Below are 7,034 nucleotides of genomic sequence, written 5' to 3'. Positions count from 1 at the left end.
AGGTTATTTCAGTTATTTCCGTTATTTCTGTTATTTCAGTTATTTCCGTTGTTGTTCTAGACGTGTCATTTAATTTTCTGCCTTATGTTTCTGTCTCTGTGGAAGTTAATCCTTTATTACAGTTATTATTTCTGTTATTTCCGTTATTTCTGTTCTTTCCGTTGTTGTTCTTGACCTGTCACCTAATCTTCTGCCGTATCTTTCTGTCTCTCTGTAGGTTCTTTCTGTTGTTTCCGTTATTTCCGTTATTATTTCCGTTATTTTTTTCTGTTATTTCCGTTATTATTTCCGTTATTTTTTTCTGTTATTTCCGTTATTATTTCCGTTATTTATGATTTTTCTGTTATTTCCGTTGTTGTTCTTGACCTGTCACCTAATTTTTTGCCGTATGTTTCTGTCTCTCTGGAGGTTTTTTCCTTTCTTTCTGTTCTTTCTGTTGTTCTTGTCCTGTCACCTAATTTTCTGCTTTATGTTTATGTCTTTCGGAGGTTATTTCCGTTATTACCATCATTTCCGTTATTTCCGTTGTTGTTCTAGACCTGTCACCATATTTTCTGCCCTATGTTTCTGTCTTTATGGAGGTTCTTTCCGTTATTTCCGTTATTTTTGTTATTTCCTTTATTTCCATTATTTCCGTTATTTCCGTTGTTGTTCTTGACTTGTTACTTAATTTCCTGCTGTATGTTTCTGTCTCTGCGGAGGTTATTTCCGTTATTTTTGTTGTTGTTCTTGACCTGTCACCTAATTTTCTGCCGTATTTTTCTGTCTTTCGGTGGTTATTTCCCTTCTTTCCTTTATTTCCATTATTTCCGTAGTTGTTCTCGACCTGTCACCTAATTTTCTGCTGTATGTTTCTGTCTCTCTGGAGGTTCTTTCCGTAATTTCCGTTATTATTTCCGTTATTTTTCCCTGTTACTTCCGTTATTATTTCTGTTTTTTCGTTTTTTTCTTTTATTTCCGTTGTTGTTCTTGACCTGTCACCTAATTTTCTGCTGTATGTTTCTGTCTCTCTGGAGGTTATTTCCGTTTTTTTCCGTTCTTTCCGTTGTTGTTCTTGACCTGTCACCTAATTTTCTGCCGTATGTTTCTGTCTTTCGGAGGTTATTTCAGTTATTTCCGTTATTTCTGTTATTTCAGTTATTTCCGTTGTTGTTCTAGACGTGTCATTTAATTTTCTGCCTTATGTTTCTGTCTCTGTGGAAGTTAATCCTTTATTACAGTTATTATTTCTGTTATTTCCGTTATTTCTGTTCTTTCCGTTGTTGTTCTTGACCTGTCACCTAATCTTCTGCCGTATCTTTCTGTCTCTCTGTAGGTTCTTTCTGTTGTTTCCGTTATTTCCGTTATTATTTCCGTTATTTTTTTCTGTTATTTCCGTTATTATTTCCCTTATTTAGGTTTTTTCTGTTATTTCCGTTGTTGTTCTTGACCTGTCACCTAATTATTTGCCGTATGTTTCTGTCTCTCTGGAGGTTCTTTCCTTTCTTTCTGTTCTTTCTGTTGTTCTTGTCCTGTCACCTAATTTTCTGCTTTATGTTTATGTCTTTCGGAGGTTATTTCCGTTATTACCATCGTTTCCGTTATTTCCGTTGTTGTTCTAGACCTGTCACCATATTTTCTGCCCTATGTTTCTGTCTTTATGGAGGTTCTTTCCGTTATTTCCGTTATTTTTGTTATTTCCTTTATTTCCGTTATTTCCGTTGTTGTTCTTGACTTGTTACTTAATTTTCTGTTGTATGTTTCTGTCTCTGCGGAGGTTATTTCCGTTCTTTCCGTTCTTTCATTTCTTTCCGTTCTTTCTGTTTTTTCCGTTGTTGTTCGTGACCTGTCACTTAATTTTCTGTTGTATGTTTCTGTCTCTGTGGAGGTTATTTCTCTTATTTCCCTTATTTCCGTTATTTCAATTATTATTTTCGTTATTTTTTTCCGTTATTTCCATTATTATTTTCGTTATTTCTTTTTTTTTCTATTATTTCCGTTGTTGTTCTTGACCTGTCATTTAATTTTTTACCCTATGTTTCTGTGTCTCTGGAGGTTCTTTCTGTTCTTTCCGTTCTTTCCGTTTTTGTTCTTGACATGTCACCTAATTTTCTGCCATATGTTTCTGTCTCTGTGGAGGTTATTTTTCTTATTTCCGTTATTTCCGTTTTTATTTCCATTATTTTTTTCTATTATTTCTGTTATTATTTCCGTAATTTCGTTTTTTTCTGTTATTTCCGTTGTTGTTCTTGACCTGTCACATAAGTTTTTGCCGTATTTTTCTGTCTCTCTGGACGTTCTTTCCTTTCTTTCCGTTCTTTCCGTTGTTGTTCTTGACATGTCGCCTAATTTTCTGCCGTATTTTTTTGTCGTTCGGAGGTTATTTCCATTATTTCCGTTATTTCCGTTATTTCCGTTGTTGTTCCTGACCTGTCAGTTAATTTTCTACCGTATGTTTCTGTCTCTGTGGAGGTTATTATTTTGTTATTTCCATTATTATTTCCGTTTTTTTCCGTTTTTTAGTTATTTCCATTATTTCCGTTGTTGTTCTTGACCTGTCAGTTAATTTTCAGCTGTAAGTTTCTGTCTCTGTGGAGGTTATTTCCGTTATTTCCGTTATTTCCGTTATTTCCGTTGTTGTTCTAGACCTGTCATTTAATTATTATTTCCGTGTGTTTCTGTCTCTGTGGAGGTTATTATTTCCGTTATTTCCGTTATTATTTAGGTTTTTTCTGTTTTTTTAGTTAATTCCTTTCTTTCCGTTGTTGTTCTTGACCTGTCACCTAATTTTCTGTCCTATGTTTCTGTCTTTGTGGAGGTTATTTTTGTTATTTCCATTATTTCCGTTATATTCGTTTTTTTCTTTTTTTTTTTTCTTTTTTTTTTTTTTTTAATTTCCGTTTTTTGTTCGTGACCTGTGAAGTAATTTTCTGCCGTATGTTTCGGTCTCTCTGGGGAATATTTCTGTTATTATTTCCGTTATTTCCGTTATTTTTTCCATTATTTCCGTTTTAATTTCTGTAATTTCCATTATTATTTCCGTTATTTCGGTTTTTTCTGTTATTTCCATTGTTGTTCTTGACCTGTCACCTAATTTTCTGCCATATGTTTCTGTCTCTGTGTGGTTCTTTCCGTAATTTACGTAATTTCCGTAATTTCCATTGTTGTTCTTGACCAGTCACGTAATTTTCTACCGTACGTTTCTGTATCTCTGGAGGATATTTCCGTTATTATTTTCGTTATTTCCTTTATTATTTCTGTTATTTTGGTTTTTTCTGTTATTTCCGTTGTTGTTCTTTACCTGTAACCTAATTTTTTGCCGTATGTTTCTGCCTCCGTAGGGATTATTTCCATTATTTCCGATATTTCCATTATTTCCGTTATTATTTCCTTATTTCGTTTTTTTCTGTTATTTCCGTTTTTGTTCTTTACCTGTAACCTAATTTTCTGCCGTATGTTTCTGTCTCTGTGGAGTTTTTTTCCGTTATTTCCGTTATATCCGTTATGTCTGTTATTATTTCCGTTATTTTTTTTTTCTGTTATTATTCTTGTTATTTTTTCCGTTATTTCCGTTACTTCTGTTATTTCCGTTATTATTTCCGTTATTTTTTTTTTTTCTGTTCTTTCTGTTGTTGTACTTGTCCTGTCATTTAATTTTTTGCCGTATATTTCTGTCTCTCTGGAGGATCTTTCCGTTTTTTCTGTTCTTTCCGTTGTTGTTCTTTACCTCTCACCTAGTATTCTGCCTTATGTTTCTGTCTTTCAAAGGTTATTTCTGTTATTTCTGTTATTTCCGTCATTTCCGTTGTTGTTCTTGACCTGTCACCTAATTTTCTGTCGTAAGTTTCTCTCTCTGTGGAGGTTATTTCCATTCTTTCCGTTGTTATTTCCGTTATTTCCGTTATTTCCGTTCTTTCCGTTGTTGTTCTTGACCTGTCACCTAATTTTCTGCCATATGTTTCTGTCTCTGTGGAGATTATTTCCGTTATTTCTGTTATTTCTGTTATTTCCGTTGCAGTTCTTGACCTGTCACTTAATTTTCTCGCGTAAGATTCTGTCTCAGTGGAGGTTATTTCCATTATTTCAGTTATTTTCATTATTTCTGTTATTTCCGTTCTTTCAGTTGTTGTTCTTGACTTGTCACCTAATTTTCTGCCGAATGTTTCTGCCTTTCGGAGGTTATTTCCGTTATTACCGTTTTTTCCGTAATTTCCGTTGTTGTTCTTGACCTGTCACCTAATTTTCTGCCGCAAGTTTCTTTCTTTCTGGAGGTTATTTCCGTTATTTCCGTTATTTCCGTTTTTTCCTTTATTTCAGTTATTTACGTTATTTCCATTGTTGTTCTTGACCTGTTACTTAATTTTCTGCCATATGTTTCTGTCTCTGTGGAGGTTATTTCCGTTATTTCTGTTCTTTCCGTTATTTCCGTTCTTTCAGTTATTTCCGTTGTTGTTCTTGACCTGTCACTTAATTTTCTCGCGTAAGATTCTGTCTCAGTGGAGGTTATTTCCATTATTTCAGTTATTTTCATTATTTCTGTTATTTCCGTTCTTTCAGTTGTTGTTCTTGACTTGTCACCTAATTTTCTGCCGAATGTTTCTGCCTTTCAGAGGTTATTCCGTTATTACCGTTTTTTTCCGTAATTTCCGTTGTTGTTCTTGACCTGTCACCTAATTTTCTGCCGCAAGTTTCTTTCTTTCTGGAGGTTATTTCCGTTATTTCCGTTATTTCCGTTTTTTCCTTTATTTCAGTTATTTACGTTATTTCCATTGTTGTTCTTGACCTGTTACTTAATTTTCTGCCATATGTTTCTGTCTCTGTGGAGGTTATTTCCGTTATTTCTGTTCTTTCCGTTATTTCCGTTCTTTCAGTTATTTCCGTTGTTGTTCTCGACCTGTCACTTAATTTTCTGCCGTATGTTTCTGTCTCTGTGGAGTTTATTTCCGTTATTTCCGTTATAATCCGTTATGTCTGTTATTATTTCCGTTATTTTTTTTCTGTTATTATTCCCGTTATTTTTTCCGTTATTTCCGTTATTACTTCTGTTATTTCCGTTATTATTTCCGTTATTTTGGGTTTTTCTGTTATTTCTGTTGTTGTTCTTGACCTGTCATTTAATTTTCTGCCGTATGTTTCTGTCTCTGTGGAGGTTATTATTTCCGTTATTTCCATTATTATTTCCGTTTTTTCTGTTATTTTAGTTATTTCCATTATTTCCGCTGTTGATCTTGACCTGTCAATTAATTTTCAGCCTTAAGTTACTCTCTCTGTGGAGGTTATTTTCATTATTTCCGTTATTTCCATTGTTGTTCTAGACCTGTCATTTAATTATTATTTCCGTGTCTTTCTGTCTCTGTGGAGGTTATTATTTCCGTTATTTCCGTTATTATTTACGTTTATTCTGTTTATTTAGTTATTTCCGTTCGTTCCGTTGTTGTTCTTAACCTGTCACCTAATTTTCTGCCGTATGTTTCTGTCTTTCGGAGGTTATTTCCGTTTATTACCGTCATTTCCTTTATTTCCGTTCTTTCCGTTGTTTGTTCTTGACCAGTTGCCTAATTTTCTGCCGTATGTTTCTGTCTTTCGGAGGTTATTTCCATTATTTCCGTTATTTCCATTATTTCAGTTGTTGTTCTTGACCTGTCAGTTAAATTTTCTGCCGTAAGTTTCTGTCTCTGTCGAGGTTATTTCCGTTATTTCCGTTATATCCGTTTTTTCCGTTATTTCCGTTGTTGTTCTTGACCTGTCACCTAATTTTTCTGCCGTATGTTTCTGTCTCTGTGGAGGTTATTTCCGTTGTTTCTGTTATTTCCGTTATATCCGTTATTTCCGTTATTATTTCCATTATTTTTTTCTGTTATTTCCGTTATTATTTCCGTAATTTCGTTTTTTTCTGTTATTTCCGTTGTTGTTCTTGACCTGTCATTTAATTTTCTGCTGTAATTTTTCACTCTTTGTGGAGGTTTATAATTGTTATTTTCCGTTACTTCAGTTATTTCCGTTGTTGTTCTCGACCTGTCATTTAATTTTCTGCCGTATGTATCTGTCTCTTTGGAGGTTATTTCCTTTATTTCTTTTCTCTCAGTTCTTTCCTTTCTTTCCGTTCTTTCAGTTATTTCCTTTGTTGTTCTAGACCTGTCACTTAATTTTCTGCCGTATGTTTCTGTCTCTGTGGAGGTATTTCCGTTATTTCCGTTATATCCATTATTTCCGTTATTATTTCCGTTTTTTTTTTTTTCTGTTATTATTCCCATTATTTTTTTTGTTATTTCTGTTATTACTTCTGTTATTTCCGTATTATTTCCGTTATTTTGGTTTTTTTTTATTTCCGTTGATGTTCTTGACTCTCACCTAATTTTTTTGCCGTATGTTTCTTTCTCTCTGGAGGCTATTTCCATTATTTCCGTTATTTCCGTTGTTGTTCTTGACCTGTCAACTAAGTTTCTGCCGTATGTTTCTGTCTTCAAAGGTTATTTCCGTTATTTCCGTTATTTCCATTATTTCCCTTGTCGTTCATGACCTGTCAGTTAATTTTCTGCCGTAATTTTCTGTCTCTGTGGAGGTTCTATCAATTATTGCCGTTATTTTCGTTATTTCCGTTATTTCCGTTGTTTTTGACCTGTCACCTTAATTTTCTGCCGTATGTTTCTGTCTCTGTGGAGGTTATTACCGTTATTTCTGTTATTTCTGTTATTTCCGTTGTTGTTCATGACCTGTCAGGTAATTTTCTGCCGTATGTTTCTGTCTCTGTGGAGGTTATTTCCATTATTTCCGTTATTTCCGTTATTTCTTTTATTTCCGTTATTTCCGTTGTTGTTCTTGACCTGTCACCTAATTTTCTGCCGTATGTTTCTGTCTTTCGGAGTTTATTTCTGTTATTTCCGTTATTTCCATTATTTCCGTTATTTCCATTATTTCCGTTGTTGTTCTTGACCTGTCACCTCATTTTCTGCCGTATGTTTCATTCTCTCTGGAGGTTCTTTCCCGGTATTTCCGTTCTTTCCGTTGTTGTTCTTGACTTGTCACCTAATTTTCTGCCTTATGTTTCTGTCTTT

The sequence above is a fragment of the Gallus gallus genome, chromosome 1 (genome assembly GCF_016699485.2).
Source record: "Gallus gallus isolate bGalGal1 chromosome 1, bGalGal1.mat.broiler.GRCg7b, whole genome shotgun sequence".
NCBI lineage: Eukaryota > Metazoa > Chordata > Aves > Galliformes > Phasianidae > Gallus > Gallus gallus.
The sequence above is the reverse complement of the archived record's forward strand: the minus strand, read 5'-3'. Positions refer to the sequence as shown.